The sequence below is a fragment of the Macadamia integrifolia genome, unplaced genomic scaffold, assembly GCF_013358625.1.
Source record: "Macadamia integrifolia cultivar HAES 741 unplaced genomic scaffold, SCU_Mint_v3 scaffold_48A, whole genome shotgun sequence".
Taxonomy (NCBI): Eukaryota; Viridiplantae; Streptophyta; class Magnoliopsida; order Proteales; family Proteaceae; genus Macadamia; species Macadamia integrifolia.
This window is the reverse complement of record NW_024870668.1, coordinates 1-12945: the sequence shown is the minus strand read 5'-3', so window position 1 is coordinate 12945 and position 12945 is coordinate 1. Positions and strand designations below refer to the sequence as shown.

At 38.9% G+C, this 12945-nt stretch overlaps 1 non-coding gene across 1 annotated transcript; it reads left to right on the top strand.

The window, feature by feature from the left end:
* The first annotated feature begins 11770 nt into the window (after window positions 1–11770).
* Window positions 11771–11877, top strand: LOC122071670. The gene has a single exon (XR_006138242.1). It is a non-coding gene; the product is annotated as a small nucleolar RNA R71 (small nucleolar RNA).
* The last annotated feature ends 1068 nt before the right edge of the window (window positions 11878–12945 follow it).

The window sequence follows — 12945 nt, the reverse complement described above, 5'->3', positions numbered from 1 at the left end:
AGCTTTGGTCTTTTCCTTATAAATCCTAGAACTTTCATAGGTATCATTCCTAAGTTCCTCCAACTCAGATAGTTGGAGCCTACGGTGAATTCCCGCATCAGACAAATCAAAGTTGAGCTTCTTGATGGCCCAAAAGGCCTTATGCTCCAACTCAACTGGTAAGTGACAAGCTTTCCCATACACCAAACGGTAGGGAGACTGGCCATGGTCAGTCTTGAATGCAGTGCGATGGGCCCACAAGGCATCAATTAGGCTAAGGGACCAATCCTTACAGTTGGGATTAACAATTTTCTCCAAGATTTGTTTGATCTGCCTACTAGACACCTCCACTTGGCCACTAGTTTGGGGGTGATAAGGGGTAGATAACTTATGAGTGATCCCATACTTTTTCATTAAGGCCTCAAAAGGTCGATTACAAAAATGAGTACCCCTATCACTAATTATTGCACGTGGTGCACCAAAGTGGGAAAAAATGTTTTCTCTTAGAAACTGGACCACTACTTTGTGGTCATTAGTTATACAAGGTATGGCCTCTATCCATTTAGAAACATAATCAACGGCCAAAAGCATGTACAAATTCCCAAAGGAATTAGGGAATGGTCCCATAAAATCAATGCCTATACATCAAAGATCTCAACTATTAAAATAGGGTTGAGAGGCATCATGTTCCTCTTATTGATATGGCCAAAAGACTGGCAGGTGGGACAAGCCTTGCAAAAATCAAAAGCATCTCTAAAAAGAGTGGGCCAATAAAATCTACATTGGAGAACCTTTGCGGCAGTCTTCTTAGGTCCAAAGTGTCCACCACATGCATGATCATGACAAAAAGAGAGAATGGAATGTTGCTCATGATCAGGAACACATCGTCGGATAATCTAATCCAGACATATCTTAAACAAATATGGATCATCCCAGAAAAAGTGCTTAACTTGGGAATGAAACCTATACTTATCTTGGGTGGACCAGTGATCCAGAGTCACACTTGAAACTAAGAAGTTTACAGTGTCAGCAAACCATGGTCCACTGGACATTATAAATAATTGTTCATCTGGAAAGTTCTCGTTGACTGGAGAATCAACAGTCAAGGAATTGGGAAGCCGGGATAAATGGTCTGCAACTAGGTTTTCAACTCCTTTCTTATCCCTAATTTCTAAATCAAACTCTTGTAAAAGTAAAACCCACCTAATGAGACGGGCTTTGGAATCCTTCTTCTGAACTAGGTATCTGAGGGCAGAATGATCAGTATACACCACCACATGTGAACCAACTAAGTAAGACCGAAACTTTTCTAATGCAAACACAACAGCTAAAAATTCTTTTTCAGTGGTTGTATAATTGAGTTGTGCATCATTTAAGATCCTACTAGCATAGTAAATGACAGTGGGCAACTTATTAATCCTTTGACCCAAAACTGCTCCTATGGCAAAATCCAAGGCATCACACATCAGTTCAAAAGGTTCAGTCCAAACAGGTGGTTGAATAATGGGTGCATTGGTCCACTCCTTTTTAAGTTGTTTGAAGGATTCCAGGCACTTGTTAGAAAACTCAAAAGTTTGATCTTTGGCAAGTAATAAAGTGAGAGGTCGGGCTAACTGACTAAAGTTCTTAATAAACCTTCTATAGAAGCCTGCATGCCCTAGAAAAGACCAGACATCTTTAACAGATTGAGGAGGTGGTAAATTATCAATTAAATCCACTTTGGCTCTATCTACCTTAATTCCCTCCTTGGATATTACATGGCCTAAAAAAATACCAGATTTAACCATAAAATGACATTTCTCCTAATTCAAAATCAAATTCTTAGATATGCACCTTTTCAAAACTAGGGAAAGATGATGAAGACATTCAGAATAGGAATTCCCATGAATTGAAAAGTCATCCATAAATACTTCTAAGAATTTTTCGACCATGTCAGAAAAAATGCTCATCATGCATCGTTCGAACGTTGCAGGGGCATTGCAAAGCCCAAAGGGCATACGCCTGTAAGAAAATGTTCCATATGGGCATATAAAAGTGATTTTATGTTGGTCCTCTAAAGCAATTGGGATTTGGGTATAGCCAGAATATCCATCAAGAAAACAATAGTATTCATGTCCAGCTAACCTCTCTAACATCTAATCAATGAATGGCAATGGGAAGTGGTCCCTCCAGGTTGCCATATTAAGTTTCCTATAGTCAATGCACTCACGCCATCCTCTTTGGACATGGGTAGGGATCAACTCATTATTGGCATTAGGAACTACAGTCACACCAGACTTCTTAGGCACTACATGAACTGGGCTTACCCATTGGCTGTCAGAAATAGGATAAATTATTCCATGATCCAAGCACTTTAGGATCTCTTTCTTAATGACTTCCATCATCACTAGATTAGCTCTTCTTTGAGGTTCCGTTGGATGATTTGGAATCCTCCATAAGATGTATATGATGTTGCACAATGGAACAACTTATACCCTTAATATCAGCCATGGTCCAACCTAGGGCTTCCTTATTATCTTTTCTCACTTTAAGTAACTCCTCTTCCTGGCTAGAAGTCCAATTCAAAGAAATTATTATAGGAAGAGTCTGGTCAGGCCCTAGGAAAGCATACCTCAAATTAGATGGCAACTCCTTAAGATCTAGCTTAGGGGGCTCAACTATGGAAGGTTTGGGAATGGAATTGGAAAGGGGTCCTAAGGGCTGTACAAGTGTGTGAAGACTCAAGACTTCAGAAAAAAATTTTCATTGTCATCATCCAACTCATCCATACACTCTTGGAATTCTGAATCAAAATCAATATCAAAGTTGGTAACTAAATATCAGAAAAATCCAGAAAATCCTCAAGCATATTGATCTCTTCTTCCATATGTGGTTGCTTGCCAATCCTAAACACGTTAAACGCAACAGTTTGGTTACCAAAAGATAATCTTAGGAAACCATTCCAGCAATTGATTAATGCATTACTGGTACCCAAGAATGGTCTTCCTAGAATTATTGTGATCTCATCCTTGGTTGAGACGGGCTTAGTATCTAATACAATGAAATCAACAGGGAAAATTAATTCCCCCACCATTAGTAAGAAATCCTCAACCATCCCTTTAGGAATCTTAACAGACCTATCTACTAACTGAAGAGTAGTTCCAATGGCTTTCAATTCCCCTAATTCTAGTTGCTTGTACACATGGTAAGGTAAAAGATTCACACTTGCGCCAAGGTGAAGTAAGGCATGATCAATGTAGGTGTTGCTTATGACACAAGCTATGGTAGGGCTCCCTGGATCCTTGTACTTGGCTGCTATAGGCTGAGTAATTATGGAACTAATGTTACTTGCCAAGAACGCCTTTTTGGGCACACTAGTGATACGTTTGTGAGTACACAAATCTTTCAGTACCTTTGCATAGGCGGGAATCTGGGATATGGCATCCAAAAGAGGGATGTTCACTTCTACCTTTATGAAGACTTCTAAAATTTTGTCCATGGAAGCAGTCTTCCTTTTGTTTACCAAACGATTAGGAAATGGAACAGGATGAACATAAGGACTGTTAGGGATTTGCTCCTGTTCAGAAGAATCATTTTTGGTTTTCTCAACCAAATCATCTTTAGTTTCAGAAAAATCTTTAGGTTTATCAGACGAACTTGGAACAAGAGGCACACTTGTGTTCTCAACTGAAGCAGAGTTAACATGAGTAATAGATGAGGAAGATTTAGGAATGCTCTGTAGGTACTCTCTACCACTCCTAAGGGCATAAACAACATTACATTGGTTAGAGAGGCCTTGCTGGGTTTAACCTTGTACTATATTTAGTGGTGCATTAGTTGATGTTTGTGAACTAATAGGCTGATGATGCCTGTTTGAGATTTAAAATGTAACCGCAAGCGTACGAATCAGTGTAGCTACGGGTCGAACACAGGGAGAGCAGCCACCTTATTTTTTATTTCTTTTAATAATGCGAAAGTGAACTGATTAATGGTTGTGATCTAATTCTAATTACCGTCCTAAAAATAACGTCCTAACCATTCGTCATCTAAGAATTTAAAGACGCAAGCCACACAATTAAAATTAAATAAATAAATAACTAAAAGTAAACAACCCACGCAATTAAAAAAAAATAATAATAAAGGAAAAAAAATGCTGAAATAAAAATAAAGTAAAAGAAAGGGGATAAAGCTAGAGAGAGACTCACAAGTAGGTTTCTCTACTTAGCCCGAGGGATGCATCATAATATGAGCTTCCCTACTTGACCAGAGAGTTACTCTTACAAGGGTTTCTCTACTTGGCTTTAGGGAAAGGGAGACAATTAAAATAAAAGCAATAAATTGATGGTTCTATGGCCAGGAGGGGCAAAGCCAACACATACACTAGCCATGAACCTTGGGGGAGAGGGATAGCAATAATGTAACGACTGAAAATAAAAATCCTAAATTAAGAAAGAAAGGGTAGTCAGAAGAGGGAATGAGAGGGGGGGAGAGAAGACTACTGAAGGAGCCTACTTACTTGAATCAATGCTTGAACTTGAAAAAAAAATTGCTCCACGGCTCATGATCTTGTCACCTAGATCTAAGCCTAGAACTATAACTTAAAAAATTACAACTCAATTGCATAAATCATAAACATAAAAAGAACTGAATAAAAATAAAAGAGTACTTGCATTAATTGAAATAAAAAAAAACTATTACAAAAGTGATTAAAGCAAAAATAGAGAAGAACTAAAACCAAAGAGTGAGAGAGGAGAGAGAGAGAGCAACTAAAAAAAACTAGAAGAAGAATGAATTGTGTCTCCTCCTCTTACATGAGTTGTATTTATAGGGAATGGAGAGGTAGGGTAACAATTTTCTCTTTCCTAAAAGAGAGAAACCCACAATTGATTGTGAGATCTTTTGAGTCCAAAAGTGCTAAGATGGAGGAGAGAGAAGAGAGAAATAAATTTTGAGAAATTTCCTAAAATTTTTTGCTTATTTTCTTTCCTTTTTTTTCTAATTTATTTTTCTTCTTTTTTTCTCTCTCCTAGGGACGATTTTTTTTTCTTCCTTTGTGTGATTTGGACAATCTTTGGTGATGATGTGGAGGAGAGAGAAGATTTGGACAATTTTTGGTTCTCCCTTTTTTTTCTTTCCTTTTTTTTTTCTTCTCTTCTTGCTTCCACGATTTTGCTTTCTTTTTTTTTGTGTTTTTCTTCTCCATGCCCTTCGTGCTTTTGGTGAGTGAAAAGCAGGAAATCTTCAACAAAATCTTCTAAAAAAAACAACCATGAGATTCGAACTTGAGACCTCTTGGTGAGCAAGGGAATTTTGTACACCATAGCTCACCAACTAAGCTAGGTAGTTGTTGTTACCAAAAACAAATCTTTAATCACTTAAGGATGTGGTCCATCGATCCTTGTTGGCATTTGGAGTATTCCTTGTACCTCTGGGACAATTGCAAACGGGCTGGTTCTGCATCTCGGTTCAGTTCTGATCCATTATTCTTTTTCTGACCCGAAAAAGAATAATCATTTGTACGGGTGACCAAACGAATGTGTACTTTTAATTGAACACGTCCATCTTGCTCAGAATTTCGTCCTCTTGCAACCATGGAAAGAAATAGGACCTCTTTACGTGTAAAATTGAAGATATGGCTCCCGATAGTCCTTAAGGCCTTGAAAATATAAAACCTGCAAAAAGAGAGTAAAACCCAAGGTAGCTCCATTCTAAATATGTAAAATGTATGTTTTACTACCCTAGATTTCACACATAAATGTGCTCATCAGAATTCCCCCACACTTAGACTTTGCTAGTCCTCGAGCAAAACAAAAAGAAAAAGAAAAAGATAAAAAAAACCTAACTCACTTTCGTAGGAATCACGGTTGCACTTAGCATGTGCAACAAGCCTTTAAACCCCTAGGTCACCCCTAGTGGACGAGTTGTGTCTCGTGGGTGTTTGCAGTGAATATACACCCAAAATTCAGAATAAACAAATCCCAACTTTGGCTAAAGGTAAGGCCCATACCAATCCGGAGCAAAGATAATTTCTCTTACAAGGAACCCCCACACTTGAACTTTTATTACCCTTTATCAATTCCAGGCACTAGCATATTTCTTAATTTGGAACTCACCTCGTCTCTTCCAAAACATCCTTATCTTAAGGTAAAACCACTTGTGAAGAAATAGGGAACCAATGACTAAGGCGTTGGAGTGTTTTTGACCAAACATGTTACCAAGCATTATTGACATTTGCACATTTTTTTTCTCTTTTTTTTTCTGCTAATAAACTCTATTCTACTCCACTACTTTTGGCCTGAATGACATGGTGGAGCAAACACCAGACACCCAAGTTACTATGTAGCTTCGCTTTTTGCCTATGTCCACAAAGGCAGTGATGCTAGAGTTACTTCAGAAGTTTCCTCCCAATGAATTTTGATCAAGACACCAGGCTTCCTGAGGCGCAATGCCCTGTCTAGTTCCAAGGGAATCAACTCTTATTCTTCTTTATACCACATTTCTCATTTCATTTAAAATTGTGCATTTGTCAACCCATGCCAAATTAAAAAGAAGGTCTCAACTCCAAATCAAAAGTACAAGGAACCCACAGACTTACATATGGTCCATCACCATAAAACAAGGGTCTCTTATTTTTCAAAAGAAAGTCTCATCTCAAGACACATGCTTGTTTCTTTCTTCTCAACAGGGTTTTTATACGTTCAAAATGGGTACCTTAATCAAAAATTTTATTTTCATACATCAAGCAACCGAATGGTATGATCATTAGCCAAAAACCAAAGTAGGACTTCATCCTTAGCAAGCTCAAAAATAAAAGTGAAAAACAAACAAAACAAAGTGAAAGAAAAAAAAAAATAAAAACTGGTTTCCCTCCCCCACACTTAAGTCATGCAATGTCCTCAATGCATGGAAAGAATTAAAAGCAAAGACAATGCAAGGGGGTCATACCTGATTAACAGTTAGTCATCAGTGTAAAGAGGTTCATGGAGATCCATGACCTCTTCACTACTAGTAGTGGGAAACTCGAGGAACGGTTTCAAACGCTGACCATTAACCTTCGAAATTACCCCTGTTCCTGGATTCAAAATCTCCACAGCCCCATGGGGATATACATTATGAACAATAAATGGGCCATCCCATCGGGATCTAAGTTTACCAGGAAAAAGATGCAATCGAGAGTTGTACAATAAGACCTTATCACCAATTGCAAAAGATTTACGCAGAATGTGTTTATCATGGAAAGCTTTGGTCTTTTCCTTGTAAATTCTAGAACTTTCATATGCTTCATTCCTAAGTTCCTCCAACTCAGATAGTTGGAGCCTACGATGAATTCCCGCATCAGACAAATCAAAGTTAAGCTTCTTAATGGCCCAAAAGGCCTTATGCTCCAACTCAACTGGTAAGTGACAAGCTTTTCCATACACCAAACGGTAGGGAGACTGACCAAGGTCGGTCTTGAATGCAGTCCGATGGGCCCACAAGGCATCAATGAGCCTAAGGGACCAATCCTTACGGTTGGGATTAACAGTTTTCTCCAAGATTTGTTTGATCTGCCTATTAGACACCTCCACTTGGCCACTAGTTTGGGGGTGATAAGGGGTAGATAACTTATGGGTGATCCCATACTTTTTCATTAGGGTCTCAAAAGGCCGATTACAAAAATGAGTACCCCTATCACTAATTATTGCACGTGGTGCACCAAAGCGGGAAAAAATGTTCTCTTTGAGAAACTGGACCACCACTTTGTGGTCATTAGTTTTACAAGGTATGGCCTCTATCCATTTAGAAACATAATCAACGGCCAAAAGTATGTACAAATTCCCAAAGGAATTAGGGAATGGTCCCATAAAATCGATGCCCCATACATCAAAGATCTCAACTACCAAAATAGGGTTGAGGGGCATCATGTTCCTTTTATTGATACGGCCAAAAGACTGGCAGGCAGGGCAAGCCTTGCAAAAATCAAAAGCATCTCTAAAAAGAGTGGGCCAATAAAATCCGCATTGGAGAACCTTTGCGGCACTCTTCTTAGGTCCAAAGTGTCCACCACATGCATGATCATGACAAAAAGAGAGAATGGAATGTTGCTCATGATCAGGAACACATCGTCGGATAATCTGATCTGGACATATCTTAAACAAATAAGGATCATCCCAGAAAAAGTGTTTAACTTGGGAATGAAACCTATACTTATCTTGGGTGGACCAGTGATCCGGAGTCACACCTGAAACTAAGAAGTTGACAATGTCAGCAAACCATGGTTCACTGGACATTGCAAATAATTGTTCATCTGGAAAGTTCTCGTTGACTGGAGAATCAACAGTCAAGGAATTGGGAAGCCGGGATAAATGGTCTGCAACTAGGTTTTCAACTCTTTTCTTATCCCTAATTTCTAAATCAAACTCTTGCAAAAGTAAAACCCACCTAATGAGACGGGCTTTGGCATCCTTCTTCTGAACTAGGTATCTGAGGGCAGAATGATCAGTATACACCACCACATGTGAACCAACTAAGTAAGACCGAAACTTTTCTAATGCAAACACAACAGCTAAAAATTCTTTTTCAGTGGTTGTATAATTGAGTTGTGCATCATTTAAGGTCCTACTAGCATAGTAAATGACAGTGGGCAACTTATTAATCCTTTGACCTAAAACTGCTCCTATGGCAAAATCCGAAGCATCACACATCAGTTCAAAAGGTTCAGTCCAAACAGGTGGTTGAACAATGGGTGCATTGGTCAACTCCTTCTTAAGTTGCTTGAAGGATTCTAGGCACTCTTTGGAAAACTCAAAAGTCTGATCTTTGACAAGTAATGAGGTGAGAGGTCGGGCTAACTGACTAAAGTTCTTAATAAACCTTCTGTAGAAGCCTGCATGCCCTAGAAAAGACCGAACATCCTTAACAGATTGAGGAGGTGGTAAATTATCAATTAAATCCACTTTGGCTCTATCTACCTTAATTCCCTCCTTGGATATTACATGGCCTAAAACAATACCAGATTTTTCATAAAATGACATTTCTCCCAATTCAAAACCAAATTCTTAGATATGCACCTTTTCAAAACTAGGGAAAGATGATGAAGACATTCAGAATAGGAATTCCCATGAATTGAAAAGTCATCCATAAATACTTCTAAGAATTTTTCGACCATGTCAGAAAAAATGCTCATCATGCATCGTTGGAACGTAGCAGGGGCATTGCAAAGCCCAAAGGGCATACGCCTGTAAGCAAATGTTCCATATGGGCATGTAAAAGTGGTCTTATGTTGGTCCTCTAAAGCAATTGGGATTTGGTTATAGCCGGAATATCCATCAAGAAAGCAATAGTATTCATGTCCAGCTAACCTCTCTAACATCTGGTCAATGAATGGCAATGGGAAGTGGTCCTTCCAGGTTGCCGCATTTAATTTCCTGTAGTCAATGCACACACGCCATCCTGTTTGGACACGGGTAGGGATCAACTCATTATTGGCATTAGGAACTACAGTCACACTAGACTTCTTAGGCACTACATGAACTGGGCTTACCCATTGGCTGCCAGAAATAGGATAAATTATTCCATGATCCAAGCACTTTAGGATCTCTTTCTTAATAGCTTCCATCATCACTGGGTTAGCTCTTCTTTGGGGTTCCGTGGATGGTTTGGAATCCTCCATAAGATGTATATGATGTTGCACAATGGAAGGGCTTATACCCTTGATATCAGCCATGGTCCAACCTAGGGCTTCCTTATTATCTTTTAACACTTTAAGTAACTCCTCTTCCTGGCTAGAAGTCAAATTTGAAGAAATTATTACAGGAAGAGACTGGTCAGGCCCTAGGAAAGCATATCTCAAATTAGATGGCAACTCCTTAAGATCTAGCTTAGGGGGCTCAACTATGGAAGGTTTGGGAATGGAATTGGAAAGGGGTCCTAAGGGCTCCACAAGTGTGTGAAGACTCAAGACTTCAGAAAAGAAATTTTCACTCTTATCATCCAACTCATCCATATACTGTTGGAATTCTGAATCAAAATCAATATCAAAGTTGGTAACTAAATCATAGGAAAAATCCAGAAAATCCTCAAGCATATTGATCTCTTCTTCCATATGTGGTTGCTTGCCAATCCTAAACAAGTTAAACTCAACAGTTTGGTTACCAAAAGATAATCTTAGGAAATCATTCCGGCAATTGATTAATGCATTACTGCTAGCCAAGAATGGTCTTCCTAGAATTATTGGGATCTCATCCTTGGTTGAGAAGGGCTTAGTATCTAACACAATGAAATCAATAGGGAAAATAAATTCCCCCACCTTTAGTAAGACATCCTCAACCATCCCTTTAGGAATCTTAACAGATCTATCTGCCAACTGAAGAGTAGTTCCAGTGGCTTTTAATTCTCCCAATCCTAGTTGCTTGTACACATGGTAAGGTAAAAGATTCACACTTGCGCCAAGGTCAAGTAAAGCATGCTCAATATAGGTGTTACCTATGACACAAGATATGGTAGGGCTCCCTGGATCCTTATACTTGGCTGCTATAGGCTGAGTAATTATGGAACTAATGTTACCTGCCAAGAACGCCTTTTTGGGCACACTAGTGATACGTTTGTGAGTACACAAACCTTTCAGTACCTTTGCATAGGTGGGGATCTGGGATATGGCATCCAAAAGAGGGATGTTTATTTCTACCTTTTTGAAGACTTCTAAAATTTTGTCCATGGAAGCAGTCTTCTTTTTGTTTACCAAGCGATTAGGAAATGGGACAGGATGAACATAAGGACTGTTAGGGATTTGCCCCTGTTCAGAAGAATCATTTTTGGTTTCCTCAACCAAATCATCTTTAGTTTCAGAAAAATCTTTAGGTTCATCAGACGAACCTGGAGCAAGAGGCACATTTGTGTCCTCAACTGAAGAAGAGTTAACAGGAGTAATAGATGGGGAAGATTTAGGAAAGCTCTGTAGGTACTCTCTACCACTCCTAAGGGCATAAACAACATTACATTGGTTAGAGGGCCCTTATTGAGTCTGACCTTGTACTATATTCAGTGGTGCATTAGTTGGTCCTTGTAAACTAACAGGTTGATGATGCCTAGGGTTAGGCTCTGGTTGACTGGGTAAAGTTCCCTTCTTCCTCTCATGCATAATTGAGACAACTTGGGTAAGTTCTCTCGTAAGATTTTGATGGCTTGTCATGAGGAGGGCCATATTTTTTTCCAAGTCATTTATTCTACTTGCCTCTCCAGTGTTGGTAAACCCAGGGGGTTGCTGATAAGATGATAGAAGAGGGGCCCTAGGAAAACTCGCCTGAGGTCCTACATTTGACCTAGGAAAAGTATTTTGAGAAAAAGATTGTTGTGCAAAGGGAGGCCTTTGGGGTCCAGGTTGACCTTGATTATAGAAATTGGAAGGTCCTGCTTGGTTGCCCTGATTCCAAGAAAAATTTGGGTGATTTCTCCATCCTGGATTGTATGTGTTACTATATGGATTATTCTGGTATAAGGCATTAACACTATCATTAGAAGTGCCCCCAGAGGTGTTAGGGCATTCTTCTATGACTCTCTAGGAACAATAGCCTCAATCCTCTTGATTAGGATATCCAAATGGGCTTCCTTGGCTACTATCCCATCCACAAAATATCCTTTTCCTCTTATAGTTCTTTCACTCTCTTGGGTTGATTCCCATTCACGGGTTTTGTCAGCTAAGTCAAGTAAGAATTCCCATGCCTTTTCTTCATCTGTAAAGGATGTGAATCCCTCAGGGCACATAGATTCTATCATTTGTTTAGTTGGGTAATCAATACCCTCATAAATTATTTGACATAAATGCCATAGGTCTAGGCCATGGTGGGGGCATTCTTGGAGTAGATCCTTGAATCTCTCCATAAGTTTGGAAAATGACTCACTAGGCTTTTGCCTAAACTGAAGGATATCACTTCTAAGCTTATTGGTCTTGTGAGTTGGGGAAAACTTCTTAAGGAAGACAACTGTGAACTGTTCCCATGAGGTTATGGAATTTGTGGGTAATCCATACAACCACTTCTTAGCTTGGTCTTTCAATGCAAAAGTGATAAACCTAAGCTTAACAGCATCATCAGAAAACTGTTGGATCTTAATTAGAACACATACCTTTTTAAATTCCCTTAGAAATAGGTATGCATCCTCAGAGGTCAACCCATGGAAGTGGGACAACATAGTGATGTATTGAGATTTGAGTTCAAAATTATTGCCCTGGGCTTGTGGTAGAACTATACAGGAAGGTTGGGCTGTTCTAGCAGGGTAGAACCTATCTTTCAGAGATTTAGGTGAAGGGTTTTGCTGTTGGTCTCCCATATTGAAGGGTTTTAGAGAGAGCAAACGTATAGGGTCACTACTTGTTGGATCTCTTCTTTCTAACCGATTCTTAGTATTACGTACCCACTTAACACTCATGCAACAGAAAAACTTTCCACAACTAAAGTAAGACAAGCACAAAAGAATGGATAGCAAAACTTTTTGATGATTTTTTTGATTTTTTTGATTTTTTTATTTATTTATTTTTTATTTTTTTTTTTTTGCTTTTTGGGAGTTTACCGACAAGGATCCGGGGTTGCTCAGGTCAATTCCTGAGGTACTGCTACAGGGCGAAACCTGTCTTTATCATACTGTGAGGCATGGTGACCTCCACTGATACAACTATTATTGCAAGTTGTTATTCTCAGGAATTCAATAAAAAAAAAAGAAAAAATATAAAGCAAAGCAAATAAAGCACTCCGATTTACCAAAAGAAAGTGAAAAATAACATGGAACTGTCTCCCCGACAACGGCGCCAAAAACTTGTTGAGATTTAAAATGTAACCGCAAGCGTACGGATCAGTGTAGCTACGGGTCGAACACAGGGAGAGCAGTCACTTTATTTTTTATTTCTTTTAATAATGCGAAAGTGAACTGATTAATGATTGTGATCTAATTCTAATTACCGTCCTAAACATATGTATCTAAAATAACGTCCTAACCATTCGTCATCTAAGAATT